The following is a 24,094-nucleotide window of genomic DNA, read 5'->3' as shown; positions in this document are numbered from 1 at the left end:
CTCTTTCCAGGTATTTTAAGTATGCTCCCACTATCCACCTGTCTCTAAGTTAGGGACTACCTGTTTTATAATATTTGTGTAGTATCTATTTTTTAAAAAATCACTTGAGCAAACCCAGAGTGGTAAGTACAATCCATTGCACTGTTCCTTCCTGTTTGCTCCAACCACAGTAAACACACCCCAGAGGCAAAAGTGATTGACTACCAGATGCTGCTTTTGGGGTCAGGGACCAAGATGGTTCTCCCACCAGAACACTCCACGCCGCTCACTCACCTGGTGAAACAGCAATGGCAAGAGAAATGCCACTTTGAAAATCTAGGAATTCCAAGATTTAGGAGAGCGATTAAGCAAAAAAGCAGAACGAAAAGCCCTACGTTCAGCCAAAAAGCTAAAGTGATCAGGTAAGGGAACAAGAGGGTTGGTAAAGGAGAAATACCCAGAGGAGGATTTCAGGTAGGTTCTTTGATTGCAAGGAACAAACTCACCCACTCATACCAGGAAAAAGATGATGCTTGAACCCTGCCTTTTGTTTTCCTTTGGTTTTACTCCTCCAGTTTTGACCTCAGGAACACGTTGCTTTTGTATCTGTAAATGTAAACATTTTAATCAAAGGAATACCAACACCAGTGAATTTTCATAGAGAAGCTATTTTCTAGAGCAAACTCTATTGGTTCTGGGTATCTCTGGTTTTATCAACTTCACCCTGGTGTATCTAAAGGGAGGGGGTTTTATATTTATCCTGCTTGGAGTTTGCCGAGCCTCTTGAATCTATAGGTTTATGTGTTTCTCCAGTTTTTGAAAATACTTGACAATTATCTCTTCAAATATTTCTTCCTCATTGTCGCTCTCTTACCCTCCTGGGACGCCAATTTATGTATGTGCTAAAACATTTCACTATGTCCCATCTATCTCTTCTGTTCAGTATTTTAATTTTTTTCCCCTGTCATTCGGTTTAGCTATTTTCTTTGGGCCTGACTTTGAGTATACTAATCTTGTCTTCTGCTGCATCCGGTGAGCTATTAGACTCATGCAATGAAGTCCTAATATCAGACATAATATTTTTTAGGTTATAGAACATCTGATTGATTCCTTTATATAGAGTCAAACTCTCAGTTGGTCCTCTCCCATCTTTTCACCTCTTTTGTGCATCTTTTCCTCTATTTTCTTTAGCATATTTATACCAGCTATTTTGAAGTCTTTGAGTCAGATGAACGTCTGCCTTCAGCTCAGGTCGTGATCCCAGGGTCCAGGTATCGAGCTCTGCATTAGGCTCCCTGCTCACTGGGAAGTCTGCTTCCTCCTCTGCCCCTTCCCCTGCCCGTGCTCTCTCTCTCTCTCTCTCTCTCTCTCTCTCTCTCACAAAAATAAATAAATAAAATCTTTAAATAAATAAATAAAGTCTTTGAACGAACTCCAATATCTGGATCATCTATGGGTTTACTTCTATTCCTTGCTTTTCTCTTCATTGTTAGTCCTGTTTTTCTGCTTCTTCACCTGCCTCGTAATATTTTACTGTACAGGTAACATCATGTGTAAAGAGTCTGAGAGACTGGTCTTTGTACATTCCTCTGACAGGCAGATGGGGAGAGGGATGATCACCTCAGTCCAATGTGGAATTGAGCTGACTTGGAGCCAGATTGAAGCTTCAGTTAGAAAAAGCCCACCCCTGTTTTCAAACATCTCAAGGACAACTGTGTGTTCACTGTAGGCCCGTCCATCACAGGGGCGGGTTTCAAAGCACTTGACGGCAGTAAGACACTGCCCCCTGTTTTCCCAGCCCAGCCTCCCAGACTCTTGAGCCACCCCAGCACTCAGCAAATGTCCCCTGAGAAAACTGGCAAAGACATTTAGGGCTCTTCTAGATCCTAGCTTGTCAGCTTCCTCAGCAGGTTTGTCTTTCCCCTGCAGGGTCCCTCTGTCTAGGCCAGGCCTGACTGACCCTCAGGCTGTGACCATACGTACAGTTGTCCCCAGGAAAGAAAATGGCTAGTAATCTCAGCTAACCCGGGAAGGGAACTTCCCTCTGGGATTTTAATATATCTAATACTTTTTGCTTCTTAGTTCTCTAATGTCTTTAAAAATATAGTTTTGCAATTTATTCCATTTTTTTTTTTTTTTTTAGCTGTTACAGCAGGAGCCAAGAGCCTGCCACAACATACTACTCAGAAGCAGAAGTTCCCATTAGCCCAAATTAATTCCATAAATAATTTTCTATATAGAATAGGCAAGCTTTACCAGTATTTTCCACTTCATTCTTATTTACTGACATGATTTTCATCTAGTTCATTTTTTTCCACATACACTTAACAACCAAGATTTGATTTATTCATCTGTATTTTTGACCATATGAAACTACATCACTCACAGCGTCAGCTGTTGTGAGTTTTCACCTGCAGCCATACCTTCTACTGTGTAATTTTACTCATTCAAGATTTGCAGATCTAAATTTAGTCAAGAACATGCCATTTTTTCAGGCAAACTTTAGACTCTAATATATTCTACTAAGTACAGGTGTAGACACTGTAATTTTTACTTTGTATTGATTATTTTTACCAGGAATATCCATCAAAAACTCAATAAAAGACAGATGATTTGACTTAGGTCTTATTTAATCTCTGAGAAAACCCATGTGCAGTTCTCCTTAGATAGTACAGAATTTTTTTCAGCATCCTGAATTGGTCTATTGCATCTCTAACAAATGTCCCCTACAAGTTTCTAATGCTGTATAGTCATAGTGCCCCATGTTGGCAGTTCAAAGAGCAAAATGATGACATTGAAGTGGTAGGCTTGTCATGGCGAGATCAACGTGCCTTGCATCATGATTGGAACAGGAAGACCCTGGGAACTAAAGCAGCTCCAAAGGCTGGGAGTTGACTCTGTCTCAACTAGTTTTGTCCTTATTTGTCTCTCTGCCTCTGCTCTTGCCTCTTCTCTACAAAAAGCTCCCTGTGGGGGGCCTGGCTGGCTCAGTCTGCAGAGCATGTGACTTTTGATCTCGGGGTCATGAGTTCAAGCCCCACATTGGGTGTGCAGCCTACTTAAAAATTGTAAGGGGCACCTGGGTGGTTCAGTCAGTTAAGCGTCTGCCTTTGGCTCAGGTCATGATCTCAGGGTCCTGGAATGGAGCCCCACGGCAGGCTCCCTGCTCAGCGGGGAATCTGCTTCTCCCTCTGCCCCTCCCCCCTTGTTCTTTCTCAAATAAATTTTAAAAATCTTAAAAAAAAAAAAACTTCCTGTGGATTCATCATGATTGTTTTACTCCCTCCTAACCTCAGATCTCCCAGAATCCCTCCTTATGGCCATCCTGGCCCCTCTCTCTGTATCATCCCCTTTCAGCTTTAATCCCTTCCTCTTTTCCAATATAATGTCTGGGTTCAAAATCTTGAGGAAAGGAAGGTGACTAGCCCAATGTAGTCTGAAGGCCATGAGGACCCAAGTTCATGGAATCTTGCTCAGGAATCGCTCTAACTCAGTATTTTTCAGTGTGATCTGCAGATCACCTTCAGGTCCGACAATCACCCTTCCACATTCCATGGCCCTGTGTCTTTCCCCTGAGTAACAGTTCCCTTGGCCAGGGCGCCCTGCAGCCCTTGCCTACCCTCTACTACAGTGAATTAAGCATCCTGGTAACGAAAAAACTCCAGTGTCAGATTAGTCTGGGTTCGAAACCCAGTTTCATTGTCTATAAACTGATCCCAAGTGAGTTCTCCAATTCTGAGTCGTACTTTTCTTATCAGTAAAAGGAAAGAGTTCTATCAACTTTACAGAAAGAAATGAAAGAATACATCTAAGGAACCCGGTATAGAAAAAGTACTCACAAATATTAGTTCCTTTCCTTCTGAGGACAAGTCTGTGGGGCCACCTTCATCACAGAGAGGACAGCATCGTCATAGTGTGTGGCCAGAACCAAGCAAAACACATGAGACGAACCCAGGAAATAAAGGAATGGATTTGCCAGCAAGAGACAATGTTATTTTTTTCCCTTTGCCAAGCCTGAATTTCCCAGAGATACTGCATTTCTTTGGATAACTCAGCAACCACGCAGTCCAGATATAGTCTCTCAGGCAGGCAACATGTTTACAGTCAAAAAGCTCACTTCCACTTCAAGTTTCCAATCCCCTGCTGCTACTTTCTGCAAACTTAATTAATTAGTTGCCGCTAACATTTGTTCAACCTCATGCAGCAATGGGAGACGGAAGGAAACGGGCTCCCATAAATTAAAAACATTTCAAAATATTGTCTTCTCCCAAGAAAACAGTTTTTTTAAATTAACACTCCATTTGGATAACTTTAAGGTTTCAAAAGAAAACAAACAAGGGAGTTCCAATTCATATTGATTGCCTTTAACTATTTCCCTACCATCGATCTCCACTACCACTCTGACTATCCTAAGCATTATCGTCCCTGTAACAGATTCGCAACTGCTCCTATACCTATCTCCTTTGTAATGCTTAGGTAATTATATCACATATGGTCCTGGTGTGAAAATGTCTGCCACACACTCCATCAGTCAGCAGATTAAGAGATGCCTAAACCCTAAGTGATAATGTTGTCTTAGAAAATTAGAATCTCAAGTGCCGTATTGAAGGCAATGATGTGTAACAAGAAGGTACAGTGAATTTTTATTTTTCTTATTGATTTGGTTGTTTCACCACCAAGACATAATTACACTAGCTATGACTAAATAATAGGGCAAGTGGCTAGGAAATAGCACTGTAAGCAAATATCAACTTATCCCAACTGATTAATCCAAGGGATTCAGAGTGGGGCATTCTGATCCGTTAGCCGGGTTATCAGCTACCAGTTGAGTATTTGTAACCAGGGTGGGGAAGGTCCTCCAATGACCAATGAGTATGAAATAGCATCCCAATTACAGATCATCCACTACCTGTCATGATTTTTGTACAGTGCATCCTTATGTAAAAAAGATCAATGATATTTGCTCTGTCTACTGTGCATGATTGGTGAGGCATTCTACAGTTCCACAAAAACGTCAATTGCTGCCGTTGTTTTACTGTTGTTATGAATAACACAGTAGAAGGAGTTTTGAACCTGGAATTATGACCTGAGTCCTAATCAGAGCTCTGCTCATAAAATGATCAAGTCACCACAGGGTGGTGAACAGTGACATAGGATGAACGGTGACAACTGGAAGACCCAATATTTGGGGATGCTTCCATACGTTCTGTGACATGGTCAGAATGCCCATGACTATGTGGAATTTTCACTGGTGTCTTCTTAGTTTACTTTGGTGTAATCTTCATCTTTTCCTATGCGCTGATGATACTTATAAGATTCAAAAATATGTCACACAATTTGAAAATTACTGGTGAAATCATGGAAGTGGACAAGAACAAAAGGGGAAACTTAAGAATGCAGAAACTAAGCCCTGGATCACTAAATCAGTACATTTAACTTCTAAGAAATGGGAGGCTATGATTTTTGAGACATTCCTGTCAACAGTGAGGTTGACTGCAGGCACAAGAAAACAAATCAAAGCTGCCATACAATAGAAAAAAACTTGATTTAATTTTGTACAAATAACACCAATAGTTAGGTAGGTAAAAAAATACGTCCAGGGCGCCTGGGTGGCTCAGTCATTGGGCGTCTGCCTTCGGCTCAGGTCATGATCCCAGGGTCCTGGGATCAAGCCCTGCATCAGGCTCCCTGCTCGGGGGAGAGCCTGCTTCTCCCTCTCACACTCCCCCTGCTTGTGTTCCCTCTCTCGCTGTGTCTCTGTCAAATAAATAAGAATAAAATCTAAAAAAAAACCCCTCCATTTGTGTGTAACTACAATAGGCATGGTAATTAGCATCATATTTAACATATCAGATTATTTTTATTGTAATTTTTATTCGTTTTTGCTCGGTTTAAACAATGTGTATGTATGAATGCTCAAATAGAGAGAGATAGATATAGCAAATCTCTCTCTTAATACCTATCTATCTATCTATCTATCATCTATCTATCTATCTATGTGAGATAGATATTGCAGATTCGGTTCCAGACCACTGCAATAAAGCAAATATCACAATAAAGCCAAGTGGAATTAATTTTTTTGTTTTCCCAGTGCATATAAAAGTTAGGTTTGCACTACATTCTAATCTATTAAGTGTATAATAGTGTTATGTCTAAAAAAAAACTCCAATGTACATCCCTTTAAAAATACTTTATTGCTCAACAATACTGTTATGTGAGCTATAGCAAGTTGTAATCTTGCTGCTGGTGGGCGGTCCTGCCTCAGTGTTGATGGTTGCTGACAGCTGGCTGCTACAGGTCTCGGTGGCCGTGGCAGTTTCTTCAAACAAGACAACAGTGGAGCTTGCTGCACTGACCGACCCTGCCTTTCATGAATGATTTCTCTGTCGCACGTGATGCTGCTTGACAGCATTTTACCCACAGTAGAACTTCTTTCAAAATTGGAGTCAATCCTCTCCAACCTTGCTGCTGCTTTATCAACTGAGTTTAGGCAATATTCTAAATCCTTGGTTGTCATTTCAACAATCTTCACAGCATCTTCACCAGGAGTAGATTCCATCAAGAAACGATTTTCTTTGCTCCTCCATGAAAAGCAACTCTTCATCCACTAAAGGTTGATCACGAGGAAGGCAGCAATTCAGTCCCATCTTCAGGCTCCACTTCTGATTCTAGTTCTCTGGCTATTTCCACCACATCTGCAGTCCCTTCCTCCACTGAGGTCTTGAACCCCTCAAAGTCATCCATGACGGTTGGAATCAACTTCTTCCAAACTCCTGTTCATGTTGATATCCCTTGAATTATGAATGTTCTTAGTGGCATCTAGAATGGTGAATCCTTTCCAGAACTTTTTCATCTATGTGTATGTGTGTGTGTATGTATATATATATTTCTGATATTTAATATTTTTTAAATTTTTTATCTGAGTATAGTTGACATACAACGTTACATTGATTTTAGATGTAAACATAGTGATTCAACATCTCTGTATGTTATGCTGTGCTCACCACAAGTGTAGCTGAACTATTACAGTATCATCGACTATATTCCCTATACCATGTTTTTATTCCCATGATTATTTATTCCACAACTGGAGGCCTGTATCTCCTACTCCCCTTCAACCATCACCTCATACCTGCCAGAATGGCTAAAATCAAAAAGACAAAAAATAACAAGTGTTGGCGAGGATGTGGAGAAAAAAGGACCCTCATGCCCTGTTGGTGGGAACGTAAATCGGTGCAGCCACTGACGTGGAAAACAGTATGGAAGATGCCTCTGAAACTTAAAAATAAAAATACCATGTGATCCAGTAATTACAGAAGGGTTTCAATTTACTTTGTCCAGACCCATCAGAGGAATCACTATTTATAGAAGCTCGAGACTTACAAAATGTATTTCTTTAATAATAAGACTTGAAAGTCCAAATAACTCCTTGATCCATGGGCTGCAGCATGGATATTGTGTTAGCAGGCAGAAAAACAACATTGATCTCATTGTCCATCGCCATCGTAGCTCTTGGGCGGGCAGGTGCATTGTCAATGAGCAGTAATATTTTAAAAGGAATCTTTTTTTCTGAGCAGTGAGTCTCAACAATGAGCTTAAAATATCCAGGAAATCATGTTGTAAACAGATATACTGTCATCCAGGAGTTGTTGTTTTATTTCCAGAGCATGGGCAGAGTTGGTTTAGTATCATTCTTTAAGGGCCCCAGGAGTTTTAGAATGGTAAATAAGCACTGGCTTTAAGAGATAGTCACCGGTTGCATTAGCTCCTAACAAGAGGGTCAGCCTGTCCTTTGAAGCTTTGAAACCAGGCCCTGACTTCTCCTCTCTAGCTATGAAAGCCCTAGATAGCATCTTCTTCCAGTATAAGGCTGTTTCATCTACATTGAAAAGCTGTTGTTTAGTGTAGCCTCCTTCAGGAATTCTCTTAGCTAGATTTTCTGGATGACTAGTTGCAGCTTCTCCATCAGCACTTGCCACTTCACCTTGCACTATTATGTTACGGAGATGGTTTCTCTCCTTAAACCTCATGAACCAACCTCTGCTAGCTTCAGACTTTTCTTCTGCAGCTTCCTCACCTCTCTCAGCCTGCATAGAACTGAAGAGAGTTGGGGCCTGGACAGGACTTTGGCTTAGGGGAATATTGTAGCTGGTTTGATCTTCATTCCAGACCACTAGAACTTTCTCCATATCAGCAATAAGGGTGTTTTCCCTTTCTTCTCATTCATGAGTTCACTGGAGCAGCACTTTTAATTTCCCCCAAGAACTTGTCCTTCACATTCACAACTGGGCTAACTAGCTCAAGAGCCCTAGCTTTTGGCCTGTCTTAGCTTTGGACATGCCTTCCTCTGAGCTTAATCATTTCTAGCTTTTGATTTAAGATGAGAGACATGTTACCCTCCCTTTCACTTAAGCACTTAGAGGCCATTGTAGGGTTATTAATTGGCCTAATTCCAACATTGTTGTGTCCCAGGGAATAGGGAGGTCTGAGGGAAAGAGAGAGAGATGGGGAACAGCCAATTGGTGGAGCATTCAGAAGACACACACATTTATCAATTAAGTTCACTGTCTTACATGGGTGTGTTTCTTGGTGTCCCAAAACACTTACAATAGTAACATCAAAGATCACTGACCACAAATCACCATCTCAAATACAATAATAATAACAATTTTGAACTATTGCAGGAATATGCCAAAATGTGACACAGAGACAGGAAGTGAACAAGTGTTGTTGGAAAAATGATGCTGATAGACCTGCTTGGCACAGGGTTGTTACAAACCTTCAATTTGTAAAAAATGCAATATCTGTGAGAAACAACAAAATGAAAAATACCTGTGTGTATGTATGCATATACACACATGCACATATATAATATATATTGATATATATTTTTATTATTTTTTATTATATTTTGTATTATTCAAATACAGATAAAGATATAGACATATAGCTTAATCTCTGTCTCTCTCCATTCATGTGTGTGTATGTGTGTATCCAAACAAGAATTTATATAGAGGGATAGAGACAGAATGAAAGAGACAGACAAAGACAGAGCACAGAAAATTAGTTGCCTGTGAGTTGTCAATCGCCCTTCTGTTCATTAAAATAACCCAGATTTTGTTGGAGAAAGCAATATGTCCACCTAAAAAAAAAAAAAAACCAACAATATTTGCAGCATTCCTTGCAAACAAGAATGGCTATATATCTAACTGCTGACCAGCAAAACGTAAGCAGTGCTGTGGCATGTAGTGCCCGGAGAAGCACATTAAAAGTAGGGCTGATCAGGTTGGAAAGCCCATTTGCTCCTTGCTTTTCCCTTCTGCCTGCCTGCAGCATCGACGCTTTACTTGAAAAGGATCAGCCAGCTTGTGATTCAGAAGTGACAAATCCATGCTAAGGATGGCTAAGTGGAAAAGGAGGAGGAGGCTGGGCCTCTGCTTTTTTCAAGATTTGCCAAGTCAGCTTAGGATTACCTGCCTTCATACTTCTCCATATATGAGCAAAGTCAAACTCCTAATTTTTTTAAAGCCACTGTTGGGGAGCTTCTGTTCTCAGCAGTACAACATAATTCCTAACTGATGCAGGAGGAACAGCGATCCTTACCCTCGAGGCCTTTAGAGTTTTACTGACAGAACAAGACAGGTATTCATGTTTGACCTGATTAAACAAGAACATAGACATGTATACGATCACGTGCTTTACAAAGAGTGCATGCTGTAAATGCTACAGGGGGTTGACAGAGAGAAAGACGAGTGTGCACTGGAGTTCTTGAAAAACATCTTCACATGGAAAGGACCTGAGCTGGCCCTGATGCAGAGAGATGTTGATAATTCGACATTTGGGCAATGGGTCCCAGGCACGAAGAATAGCAAGAACTGAAACACAAAGACCAAAAAGCAAGTGTAGTTTGCTAACTAACTGGACCAGGAGGGGAGGCGCAGACTGTGGAGTAGCTGAAGATGAATTTGAATAAGTTGGATGGGGCTAGATGACAGCAGCCTTGAAAATCAGCCTGGGGAGTTAGGGTTTACAGGCAGTATGTAGCTCTTCATCATCAATTCTTCATGTCTTCTCCTGGCCCCTTGGCTAGTTACTACTCCCACGTTTATAATGGCCTATAGGATGGTTCTACCGGACATCCCAATTGATCCCATTGACAACCTGTCTAAAAATAGCAGTCATCATTTTCCTTCATCAAGAGATCAGTGGTGTTATCAATTATCCAGCCTTCTAGGGTAGAAACTGTGGGGTTTTCTTTAACTATATAGATAGTCAATATAGAAAGTCAATGCCGCCTTTTCCCATCCTTCCCTCCTTCAAAATATCTCTTGAGTTGATTTCTCTCTATCCATTTCCACCATTACTGTTTGGAGTTTTCTTGTAACCCTCTCTCACAAGAGTCCCCTAACAAATCTCCCTCCCGACAGCCTGTCCCTGCTATAGTCATCTTATAAATGCCAGAAAAATCTTCCTAAATTACTATTCAAATCACATTACCCTACCCCCATCTCATACTTCAAAACCTAAATTCCTCTGCTGAGCTTTCAAAAACTTTCATATTATGTCTACTGAACCGATCTACCTTATTTCTCACCACACAGGAACCAGGAACCAGTGCTGGAGTCTTCTGCACCTGCTCAAAGGGCCTACTCATTCATTCCTAGCCCCCAGTTACTTAAAATGTCCAGTTTTCCTATTTGGTTATCTAAACACTATTCATCCTTAAGATTCAGCAAACTAACCTCTTCCTCAAAGGTTATTCAATCTACATGGATCTCTTTTCTGGACTCCCACCCGCTTTACAGTTTATATCACAAAATGTGTTATTTCTAATTGTTCATGTATTTCAGGTTTATCAGCCAGGTAGATTGTAAAAGAAGGTAAGATCTGTGGAAAGTTGCCATCAACTCTTAGGGTGGAGGGACCTTCGTGACGGATCCTCAGCGTTCCCCCATAGAAGTCTTCAGTCTCTGCCAGAGCAAATCCAATTCTACACTCTTCGAAAGAATAGACCTTCAACAAATATCTATTCAATTAATGATTTATGAAACTTTTTTGATACTGTGTTAGGTCAATAAAAACCTGTTAATCATTTGATGATAATTACTGATTAAGGTTTGCAATGATGACACCACGAACGTATGCTTTACGGAGATTAATCATTCTTGTTGTCCATATCCATGAATGTTGACTCTGCCATGAGAGTTTTACATCTATTAAGCCAATATAGCTTACATTAATTAAAAAAACTAAAATAAGTTCCATTGTTATGTAGAATTTATTCTGGTTTAATGACCACTGATTATAGTTTGGTTAATCCCCATTCATAGACAAATTTACCTTGAATTGCTGGACAATTAAATATACCATTGTTCAAAAGGCAGTAATTATTTCTAGCTGAAAATTGAGAGGTATGGAACTGAACCAGCCATCCAAAATTCCTAATGAATTCTGAAAACCCGTATCATCCTTTTTCATTTACCAGATCCACTTGGTATTATTGTAGTTTTCCCTTTTGATTCAAAGGAAACAATTCCACTAGTAGACACAAAGAGAGTACCTATTTAAAGGTGAATTTGAGCAAAGAGAATTATATCCTTAAAGAAGCAATTCATTATCTTCTTAGAAATAATTGACACCTTTGCTAATTTCTCAAAAACAGGAAAACTGAACACTCAATCAATAAATATATATCCTTAAAAATGTATTGTTACTAAATCAACTACATTACTTTGTTTTAACAGGTCATATGATACATCAGAAAAAAATTCTAGATAATGTGTTTTTAAAATTTTCCTTTTATCTTGACATCACTAAATGGGAGTATTCACCATTAAGTTCTTTAATGACAATATCCTTTCTCTTACAAATGGCTTTGAAGTCTTCTACCGCCTATTGCAAGTATGTGGATACTTCCCCAGCAAGGGTGGGCAGGAAGCCAATACAAGCCACCAGGTGCCAATATTACACCTGACAAATTAAGCCACACGACTGGAAAAGGGTGGGTCCATCCTCCTGTTAGAGGTTCATTTCCTTTCATTTTCCCATGAACAGGAAGTCATTGGAATGGGGAAAAAAGCTTTCCTTAAAGACCCAGATGGCCAAAGGTCTGAACTTGTTAACTCCTTGCTAACAAACAACTTGGAAGCAAGTTCAAACTGATTACAAGACTTCATTTACATTGACTTGTTCAACACTGCTGATGGCCTGGGTTCCAGGGTGTTGTGATTTAGTTAACACTCTGGGTGTTCCTGGGGCAGATGGGGAGTGTCCTTGGATGTCATATAGAATAATCACAGCTGACGGAGGAGGCAGTTCTACCTCAGCCCTTGCACAAAACCCAAGAACCTAAAGATTGAAGGGGTCCTGACAAGATCCTACCACAGCCATGGGTTAGGGCCAGAGCTCTCTTTCAATGACCCAATTCAACAGGATTGATTTGAAGAATGTAATCAGAGCTGACTGAAATTCCATAAAATGCTGCACTATATTAATATAATACTCAATTCAATTATACCCCTGAACTAATGACTTGTAACTGTCTCCTAAAGATCAGTTATTCAGCTTGATGAGTGTTAAATAAAGCATAATAAAAGGAACGTTTTCCAGCCGAAAAGTAATCCAAAGATTACAGATGTATACTTATACTCATTTAGTGCTATTCCAAGAGATAGCTACCATACAAGATAATGTGTATTTGTAATGCATAAATAATTAATTACTAACAAATTCTAGTTAGGTTTGTTTTTTTAAAAAGTATTATGAAAGTGACATAATATGATGTAGAGTGTTCCACAACTTGCTTCGTTCACCTAGCAACATATTCCTGACATCTGTCCTTAATGGTCTATATGGTATATTCATTCATTTTAGCTGATGTATCAAATCAGTTCCCTTAGTTTTTTGCCAATCTGATAGGTAAAAAAATGGCAGCTCATGTCCTTTTCTTGTACATTCTTTTTTACAAACTAATGAGGTTGAACATATTTTTCAGCCATTTGCAATTTCTCCTGAGAATTGCTTATTTTATATCTTTTGCCATTTTCAAGTACGTTATTTATTTTTCTCATTAACTTGGGAGCGCTCTTTAAATAATGGACGGTAACACCCTTTATTCTGTAATGTATGATTCAAGTATTTTGTCCCAATCTGTCATTTCTCTTTTAACTTTATGATGTTTTTTGATAAAGTCAACTGTCAGGTTTTCCTTAATGGCTCCTAGATTTCCCATCTTGTTTACAAAGAATTTCTAACCCAAGATGATTTTTTAAAAAAAGGTTCATTCATGTTTTCTTCCAACACTTACATAGATTTGATTTTTATGTTCAGAGCTTTATTCCATCTGGAATTTACTTTTGTGTATAGTAGGAGTCCGGATGGAGAGCCAGTTGTCCCAACGCCATTTACTGAGCAGTCCGCTCTTCAGCCACCGATTCAAAATGCCTCCATATTATCTGTTAAATTCTCCTATATTCCTAGGTTTGTTTCTGGACTGTAATCTTATTATTTGATTTCCCTATCACCACACTTGTGCCTTGACTGTATCACAATTGTATACTGCTTACGATGAATAGTTCCTTTTGACCACCACTACGAGGGCAAGTCCTCACTCATTTAAATTTTTTGTTTGTTTTTTTTTTTTTTGTGGCTATAGTCAAGTGTTGCTCCTCCAGATGAACTTTAGAATAGACTGCTCAAGTTCCATTACTGGGATTGCATTGCAATTTATATTAAAAAACTTGAATGAAATTTTACCATCTTAAATGCATCTGATTTAAAGCCCAATGTTTCATAAGATAAAATACTTTACAATACTTTTAAAAGTTAAACTAGCATAATGAGTAGGATATTTCGTCATTATTCTTGTTATATCAAGACTTTCAGGGGATAAATGGAAATACTTTCTTTTCACTGGCTGCTCAGCCAACCAAACAGTAGTTACTCTGTGCCAGGATACGATAGTATATGTTATGAGCACATAGAAATAATATGTGGCATGGCCCCTGTCCCTGAAAATGTACAACCTAGTTAACCAGATAAGACATATATCCATATACATATAAGGCATATTGATTGGCACAACATACATATTGATATAAGTTAGCTTATATTAAGAATCAAATGAATTACTATAGAAAATAAGATTACCAACAGTTCAAAGGCAGGAGAGTCACAGTAGGGAAAGCCTAGAGGCTTACTCTCTCTCTCTCATCTTATGGAAGAGAACATTAAGGCCCACTCAAGCTAAATCATTGAGCTAAGTAGCAACGGAAAACATCAGGTTTGCTGATTCCCCTTCCAGTGACCTTCCCACTGCATCAGGCTTTTACACATTTCTTTTGTTGACCATTTTAGAATGAACTAGAAATCCATATCAGTGAAGCAGCAGAGTCTTTTTAGAAAACTCACATTGATAACTGTGTCAATACTCACAAACTAGTTTCCCCAAATCAGTTAAAAAGGAAAAGGTTGCATTCATACAACTCTATTACAGGGATGTCTTTTGATGTGTATGACATCAAATAACAGATATTAATGATGTTTCACTTTTCAACCAGTGGTTTTGACATTAGAACACATAGCCTGTGACTAGGTAAAAAAACGCAAGGAATTTTTTTTTTTTCCCCTTTAGGCACAATTCATCCCCTTGTCATATTTTAAAGCCCTCAGGTAACAAACCCTAAGACCCACAGGAATCTTTACACCTGTAGAGAAGAGATTTCTAAAACTCAACATCAAATCCACTTTTGATTTTTCCCTTGAGTTTGTTTCTGTCAATGTTAGGCAGGTAACACATTTCAGCTTTTAAGCTGTGAAGTGATCTTTTTTTTAGAAAAAAAAAATCGCATTCACAGCTTTAATCTTGTATTTCCATGCGTATTGAGTTAAATGTTGTAAAACTATCAATTCTGTCAAAACCTAGCAAAGAGAAAACAGGACACCATGCAATCTTAATGTCCAAACTGACTAGTGATTATCAGAAATTAAATGTGCAGGAATTCCAAATCTTTTTTGATCTGAGATGTCTAGATAACTTTTGTTTTTCCATAATTGTATGAGGTTTCTACATAGTATTTAAGAATCAATTATATTGCAATTGATGTAATTAACTCTAATAATCCATTAAAAGTCAGTAGGAGGGCTATTCAAGTCAATAGAAAAGAAGGAGTATATTATGAAGGTGTTATTAACCTATACAGAATTTTACTAGACATTTTCTTTTCTTACATAATAAATACACAGTGGTTAGGAAGGCTGTCATTATAATTTAATGTGAACAATAGCCCATCACTTCTTTTCCTATGCAACCCTTAACTAATTCCATGTACCATGCACAAGTAAAATGAAACCTTTTCTAATCAGGGTACAGTCATATCAATCATCTATTACTCCATGATTAAAGAAGAGGTCCTTACCCAGCTAAGCGGGAGAGAATTGGGTGCTTAGAAGTTTCAGACCCACCTTTTCTTTTAGTTGGCAAGTCTCCATTTCTGAAGGCTGTCTGTATGGTATAACTAATCAAAGAGTAAACAGCCATCCAGAAAGTTTTGTTCAGAATACTCTAGCAACCATTAAATCGTCACTGAAGCACGGCTACCCGCTATCTAGAACTTTGGAGCATTCGGAAACTTTTGAATTAAGTGAGATGAGACATACTCACCTTCATGGCATTCTGCATATCCATACCACTTCCTCATCGTCTTGCTTGGCCCTAGCAGTGAACCTCACAGATACTTAAGAAAGCCAACCTCAGTGGAGCTGGCCTCATCATCCCGGGGACTCCAGGTCACAGAGCAAGGCCAAGGGGCTCAACCTGCTTCCCACCCTTTCTCCATCCCTGGCTAAATGAAGTCAGGAGAATATATTCTAATCACAGGTCAACAACCAGGCTGTCTTTCTCTGGAACAACCTTCATCTCTCACTAGGTCCCCGTTCTGCTTTTCCAATTTGACACTGACCAAAAATGTAACACTGTAACATCTGCATGAAAGGACACTTCCTTATTATTCTTAGCCACTGCCCCTACTATGGACTTCATTAGGAATACACACAGTGTTGGCTTCTCCTGGCTTCACATATATATCACCATAGCCGTCCCCAGCTATGTGGTATAGAGCCACAGTGGTTGTGGGCGAAAGAGCATGGTACCTGGAATCACAAGACTGGGGATGAACCCACGTTTTGCCAGGAACTGCAGATGTGATCCAAAGACTATCACTCTTCTGTCTCCTCATCTGTAAAGTGAATGGAAACGGGATCCCCACCATAGGGCTGTTATTAAATAGCCCCATTGCGTGAGGATTAAATGAGACCAACATGGGAAAAAAAGCCTTGTGAATCAGAAAACATCACACAAATCTGAGACTGTGCTTATGGCATTGTTCAGTCACCAAGAGCTCTCGAAGCGATGGGGGAAAGGGATAAAACAATAATCCTCAAACTTTAGTGCACATGAGCTTCATCTCGAGACATATTTCAAAGTACGCATGCCTGTTTCCCTGGTGATTCAGATTTGAACTATAGGCCGAGAGGCACCGGAATAGGCAGTTGGCTGAAAATGGCTTCCCATTCATTCATCAGATATTTTAAGCACTAGGAAGTCTTAGAGGATACAAATAATGACAAGATAGAGCTTAATGGGGAGCGACACCAGATCTACATGTAGAAAGAAGACAACCATCCAGAAATAGATAAAATAGAAGGCTCTGTGTGTCACAGTAGAAAAGACAGCAAGTAGGTGACACCTCTTTGAGTTTCTCCCTCAAGCCCTGACATACATAAATCTGTATTCCCTGGAAGGAAATTCTGGTTCGCTCTGACTCCTCAAGTAAGCACGGCTGGCGCGCTGTGTCCCCTCCTGCATGAAACTTACCTCCAAGACCCAGAGTCAACGTGAGTCATTGGGTCTCGGCCAGGAACCAAGGAGAGAGTGTGGGTCCCATCCCCTCTTCTGGAAAAGCCAGGCCTCACGGTGGAGTGGCATCTCTGACTCAAAGGGTTCATCTCAGAGATGGAACAAAGAACCCTTTTCACTCTGGAGAGCTCCTGATTTATGTGGTCCAGGCAAAGATGGAAGAAATCCACCAGAGGCATGGGCAGCCACAGTGACTAGAATGAGACTTCCCCCTCTGAAGGTTTCACTTTGAATCTCCTCCCTAAGGCCAGTCCCGGAGAGAGAATTTGGACACAGCAAAGCAGTGGCTTCAAAGTCACAGCAACTTTCCACATGCCTGGGAGGAGATGGAGAATGTCACCTTCCTTTTTTCTGAAACTCCCATCGTCACTTTGTATAGGTCGCAAGACCACAGAGCAAAGAGGCCTGGTCCCGGAGTCAGGAGACCGGGCTTGTCGTCCTGCCCCTGTCAGTGATGAGCTAGGGAACAATCTCCCTTTTCTTTGGCCACATCCTTTTCCAAAGAGAAAAAATCAGGATCCTGACACCTACATGAGCTACTTCACAGGGCGAACGTGGGGGCTAGATGAAAAACTTCTTTGAAAAGTAAAAAGTGCCACTGAACTGTAAGACATTAATATTAAAGCCCCCAAGGGAAATTGTCTGAATTACCCAATTTGGTTATGAATGTTGTCCCCCCAATACACTCAAGTTTTCTCTGTTGTTCTGCTTTGAACGTCTGATAAGTCGCCACCAGTGATTGCTTTGCAGATACAGACTTGCAAGACTCGGTTGCAGGTGCCACTGAATGCCCTCCGACTCTCACAGGTGCGCTCCCCCTCTCTCCAGGCCTCCAGAAGCTAGAAATGCTCCTGCTCGGCACAGTGCTTGCCCACCCCACTACACAGACCCGGAGGTACCCAAGAACATCTGACCCCTGTCGCATTCATGTGACACCTTTGTTCAGTGCTACATTCACTTGAGAGGGGAAAAAAATACCTCAACCAGGAAATAAATCTTTTACAGCTATTTCATCCTCCCCTCACGTGGCGCTGGAATATCACTTTAAAGAACATTCTTGTGGCCTTTCCAGTTCTTTTCCTTTAGGTCTGCAAACAGGAGTAACCAACGCGTCCAAGGGGAAACTACTCCCCAGCAGAGCAGTTCTTCAAAGGGGACTTCTTCGGGCAGGAAAAGGGAATGTCTGATACCATAGCTGAATAAACAGACTCATCAAGCCCAGTGCCAGATTGGAAAACCAGGCCCTCTGAGCATGCAGCCCGCCAGCCGTGCACCTCAGACGCACTCAGGCTCGGGCTTTCTCATCCCTGTCCTTCTCAGTCCTTCTGGCTCTCTCTTCTTTTTCCCTCTTCCATTCTGTCATCTTCTTCAACAAATGCCATAATATTCTTGGGTTTCTAAGTATTGTTTGTATTATTATTCATTGACCGATCTAATGGGCTCTGCAGGTTCCAAAGCCCATTTTTGAATCGCAAACCTTTCCAGCATCTCTACTCCTGCAGCTCACGTTACCTCAGCGAACCTCTATTCCCACAGTCACCAACGCGCCTCAGAAAGTAGCTCCTCTTAAAGACAGAGCAGACAACTCACACGCAATGTTGTAAGCCCCGGATGGATGGCTGCCAAAATCCTAGAGCTTGATGGACCCTCCGAAGGTCATTATTTTCAGGGGGGGGGGGGAAAACTGACAGATTTACAGACTCAGAAAGAGAATTGTCTACTCTGGGCTTTGAAAGAGTCCAGAAACTACCAACCCATTTACAACTCAGCTCAGTGTCTCAGTCTACAGAAGTACTTCCAAATGTCTAAGCTAAATTTATACCATAATTAGTTTTTCCATGTGAATAGCTGGTCATGAGTGAAATTCCAAACCATAGGTCATACAGGGCTTAGGTTTAGAAATTGGAATTTGTCTTTTCCATACTGGAAAATTATGGGGTTTTTCTTTTTAAACAATAATAGCCATAAACTTATGGTTATTTAGATAATCTGGACACTAACTAGTTTAAACTACCTGTATATTCATACATACTCACATGGACAGAGACAATTCTGGGTGGATTTCATGCAACACATTATCAAATCAATTAGGACTTCTTCAGCCATCCAAAAATTAGGCAGTCTCTCACACCAATTGGTTTGTTCTTCATGTTTAAACTCTTTCTTAAACATTTCCTTGAGAAAGTAATTCTTGGATGATAAATATACTTGGGGAAAGTTTATAAAATTCTCCAGTCCCTAAGTTTAAAATCAGAGGTCAACTCTTTAATTTACTTAGGTTCTATCCATAACTGGCTTCTGGCTCATTCCTCATCACAACTTGTGACTGTCCCATATAAAATGCCTCTCTAATTGGCTTTACAAACTTCAGGTTTGCACAAAAGCAACAACAAAAAAGAGTCAAAATAAAGAGAAATGGCTCAGTCAATACCTGGTCAGTAAGGACCTCTGAGACCCAAAGCATTATTCTTTTTTTTTTCCCCAATAGTAAGCTCCTAACCTCAACCACTCAGTTACTTCCCACTGTCCCATCAACATTTATGCATTGGAAGTTATCTTCTAAAAGACTAGCTGAGCCCCACACTATATGTTTGGCCAGTCTGAATACTTGTAATTACTTTGGAGTCATCACAAAACAATCCAATGGTCCTTGATGTCATTAATCACCACCAACAGAAAAGTCCAGAGTAGCCATGAATTGGCAAACTTATTTTAGTATTTGCCAAGAGCTATGTGGTGTCTACTTGAGGAGAAGGAGAAAAAAATTCTAATTACTCTGATGCTATCTGAGAAGCAACACCTGGGTATTCAGAAATAATCTCATCAACAGATATTTCATATGCTTTTTGCATAGAGACCACATTCAACGTCCTATCAAACTAAGAGCATTAAAAGTCAGTGACTATTTTTAACCAGTAGGAGTCTAAAATGCACCTTCTGTCCATTTGACACACAGATTATGTTCTCGGTTGCGCAATCATTGGCGCAAACATCCCCTTAGACAGGCTGAAGGGACAAGGTGGGAGACATTCGTTTCAGTTACCTTTGCCCGGGCTTTATTTGTTCTGCAGATAATAAACTTTGGACTTCTTTACCCAACCAGTCATCTTGCACAAACAGTAAACTCTCTCAAAACTTTCTGTTCCCATGAGACCCTTGAGAAAACAAAATAGGAAAAAAAAAAAAAAAAGCATGATGAAAATCTACTTTCTTTGGTCAACATCCTAAAATTGAGCAATTTCTTGACATCTTAAAAGGGACTGTCTGGCGTCAGGTTGAGAGTTAGTAAACTCCCTATTGATCAAATAACTGAAATCAGTAATAAGTGCAGTCAGGATTCTGAGGTTGCAAACTTGTTCTGTAACTATTTCCTGTTCTTCCATGCAGCATCATGAAAGCCTTACCCACGTTTACCCTGTGTAAGGAGTACTTGCTAAACTTCTAGATCACACAGTTCTAGCAGCAAAAATATTTGAGGTATATACAATTTGTGTGTTTTCCCTTATAAATTACATGTGTATTACTGTGCTGTGTGCATCCAAAATATATACACCCTGGGGCACCTGGCAGGCTCAGTTGATAGGACATGCAACTCTCGATCTTAGGGTCATGAGTTCAAGCCCCACGTTGGGCCTTGAGCTAACTTAAAGATATATGTATATCTCCAAAAAAAATCTTTACCTAAGATGAAATTTTAAAATAAAATAAACAGAAGATTTAATATCTTCCTTCTGCACCTCAAGAGATCATTTGGGATTCTCCATGAGGTATCAATATTCTACTTTTGAACACACTGCTTTAAGAATGCAGTGACCTACCACTGTCCCAAACTCAATCACCACCTTGCCCTTATCAAAACCTGTTCTTAAAAAAAGGATCTGCCATCAGTCATTATCATCTTATGGGAATGAGGACCCATCATTATATTAATGCTTCCAGCAGGATTTGCATTTTAAGCATATGCTTAATTAGGAGAAGAAAGCTTTATTTCATGTTAATGTAATATCAGGAATGTCAAAATAATTTATGATATTTGAAGTATAGAAAACATTTCCTGGTGGCCCCCAAATCGAACAAGTTGGGATGCCCCTTACCTAGCAGATAGGCCGTGGCAGCACCAGACTTTATATATAAAAAGGGTTTAGGGACCACAAATTAGTTAGAAAAGGCAAGAGTGAGGATGACACATGCTAGGAGATTTTTCCTGAGGCCAAGCCCAAGTTTCTACTTAAATTGTATGTCATTTAGGGAGTCAGAGCAGGGAGCTAGCTAGACATTATAGAGGAAGAGTATAAGTCCTCCAAGTCATGCTCATGGCCCCCTCAGGACCAATTTAAAAAAACCTTGATAAACTCCCACAAGGCTGACATGGAACGTCAAAGGCTTGGTAGCCTCACGTTGAAGAGGAAAACTTCCATAATTCGAGAAAAAAAAAATCACTTTTGCCACAAACAATCAATCACGGGTACTGACGTAGCTGAAGTACTTATGTTTACGTGAATTCATGAAAAGAATTTTCCCAGAGAAAAGATGAGCAATCGTTTAGGTTATGTTCATCTTTGTGAATATGTAGTTGGGGTGCTTTAAAAATCAGAGTAATCTACTAGACATGTGTATTGATCCAATTCATCAGGTAATTACAAAATAGGCTGCTTGATTTTAACAAAAGGAAAGTGGAGCATGGAGCATGTGGATTAGCATGCCGGGAGATGTCTCTTGTGTGTGTATGGAGACGTACACAACACGTATGTGTGTGCATGCAGACGTATGTATTTGCGTGGATAGGGAAGCTCCTGCCATTCAGTTTAACAACTGATAAAAAGGTGGGCAAATCAGGTGCCCGTGAAAAGTTATGAAGTGGTGTATCTATCAGCAGCCACAAACAGCAACATAACCCAAAACACTTCAAATAAGTATGCACTGGCCAAATGAAGAGAAGGGTATAATTAAAATTTATTATGAATTTCCAGAGAAGGAGGGACAGGCATTTCATAGAGATAAATAAATTGGCATGAGAAATGGAAAGAAGTTTAACTTAGCAAATGATACCCAGGGGACACAAGATTCACTAGTGCGAGAAAAGTATCCATACTCATGAAGTATGAATTACAAAGTTAAAGTTAATGGAGGAGTCTTGTCATATGACAACTAAGCCAAAATTCAGTTTTGCTCGAAACACCTATGTAATTAAGGCAAAGTATGTGTTATTTTTATTGTTGCTGTTTTACTTAAAATATCCCCTATAATGTCTTTCATGCTACGTGAGAAAACATAGATGCACAGACATAAGAAAGCACAATATGATACCAGCTTCATGGCAGGGAACTTGACAAGCGCGTGCAGGAATTCTGACTGCTCTGGGACCTTTTCAGGCTTTGACCTTTGTTTCTGAAATGTCAAGGGATCTCTTGTGTCATCACGAGCCCCCTCCCCCAGCCCCTCGGAGCTGTTACCGTGAAATGGACGTGAACTATGCCAAAAACGATAAGACCTGAGGATTGCTGAACACCACCAATTCTTCTGTCAACATTCCTGTCCTGAAATCTCCTTTTACTTAACAAACCTAGATCACCTTCCTTTAATGACATGAGAGAGAAGAAAACTGAGGCAAATAGTCACTTATCTCTCTCCAAAAGGTAATTTTCAAGAGGGAAATGGAAAGATACCACGTGTCTAGTTTCTCCTGCGTTTTCTGGGTTCCACATGTTGCGTTGTAATTGTCACAAGTCGCTCCGCCTGTTCATGATCAAACTGCCAAAAGGAATGGAAGCTCACCGGGAGCAAAATCTGGCTTTTCAGTGTCTTCTATATTCCCTATCACAAGTTTAAAAAGTTAGTTTCAGCCTCCACGCACAGCAGGAACTCAACGTGTTAAGCAACAGACGATATCCTAGTTTTGCTCAGATGTTTCAAAGAATGCATGAATCGATCAGCTCATCAAATGGATCACCAAGCTCTGGATCAGATAATCACAAATTTCATTCATTTTGATTATTGAGGAAGTCAAAATGACAGACCCCAAATTATCCTACTACTGCTTACCAGTTTAATAGCCACCTACACTGGGTATTGAGATTTACCACTCAGCAGTGGATTGTGGAAACTGTCAAGTCAAACTAAAGTTAAGATGGATTTTAATCTCCACAAGGGCAGAGACTGTGTCTGTTTAGTCCAACACATTTCCCCAGTACCTATCACAGTGCCTGCCACATGGTAGGTACTTCCGGTAGCTTGTCATTAAGATGACCACCATCATTTCTTTTCTTCCTCAAATGCACAAACCATTCCCCTCCTGTGAGATGGACTCTATTTCTCCAACTCCTGGAATCTGGGTTGGCTGGTGACTGCTTTGACAAACAAAACACAGAAGAAGTGACCTGCATGACTTCTAAGGCTAGGTCTTAAGAGGCTTTGCCACTTGTACGTGGGTTTTAGAGCACTTGTGCCGGAGGAAGCTGGTCACAAGGTAAGGAGACTGATTACCAAGAGACCAGCAGGCTCTGAGGAAGCCCAAGGTAACTATGTGGAGAGAAAAAGATTCCTGACTAGCCCCATGTCAGACATATGAATCGGGAAACCTTTAGCTGGTTCCGGCATCAACTACCATCAGACTGCAACCATATGAGGGGCACCAAGTACGCACTGTGCGGCAGAACCCATTGACCTTAAGAACCAAGAGTGATAGTAATAAATCGTTGCATTAAGTCACTAGGTTTTGGAGTAGATTATTACACAGCAACAGATAACTGGAATAGTGTTCAATGCTTATTGAATAATTTATAAAAGCAGCCACTTAGAATAAAGGGTTCCCAAATGAACCCAATGAAATCCATTAAATAAATTATTAAGGTGATGTCAACAATGGTAAAGACTATCAGAAAATTGGACAACTCTGTGGATAATTAAGGCCAAGAGGAAATCTGCTACAGAGTAGAGAAAGTAATTTTTTTCTGAGAGTGGAATTTTCCAGATTCACTAACCATCTTGACTGCATTCATTAGATGATTGCTCAATGCTCTACTTCCCTTTACACAAAATAAACTCATGATTGTGTTCCATCCATGATTCTAGGTGCAAAGTAGGAGAAAATATATTTACCAAGAAGGAACATGGATAACCACGGGAAATAGATTTTGTGGAGCCTGGTTTTTCTATGAAGACTCTAACTCTTCTCTCTATTCTTTTAATTTTGTAAAATAG

General features: G+C 40.0%; 1 long non-coding RNA gene across 3 annotated transcripts in view; it reads right to left on the bottom strand.

Annotated features, from left to right (window-relative positions):
• The window catches only part of LOC118555472 (uncharacterized), a 182,836-nt gene that overhangs the window by 132,138 nt on the left and 26,604 nt on the right, over positions 1–24,094 (bottom strand). For 2 of the 3 annotated variants that reach the window (XR_013449869.1, XR_013449870.1), the window contains exon 4: positions 486–585. The exons of the other annotated variant lie outside the window; for it this stretch is intronic. This is a non-coding gene — a long non-coding RNA (uncharacterized LOC118555472). The remainder of the gene's footprint in view (positions 1–485; positions 586–24,094) is intronic. 3 annotated transcript variants of the gene reach the window in all.

This window comes from Halichoerus grypus, chromosome 7 (assembly GCF_964656455.1).
Source record: "Halichoerus grypus chromosome 7, mHalGry1.hap1.1, whole genome shotgun sequence".
In the NCBI taxonomy this organism is placed as follows: Eukaryota; Metazoa; Chordata; class Mammalia; order Carnivora; family Phocidae; genus Halichoerus; species Halichoerus grypus.
Note: the sequence above shows the minus strand (reverse complement) of the source record. Positions and strands in the feature narration are given on the sequence as shown.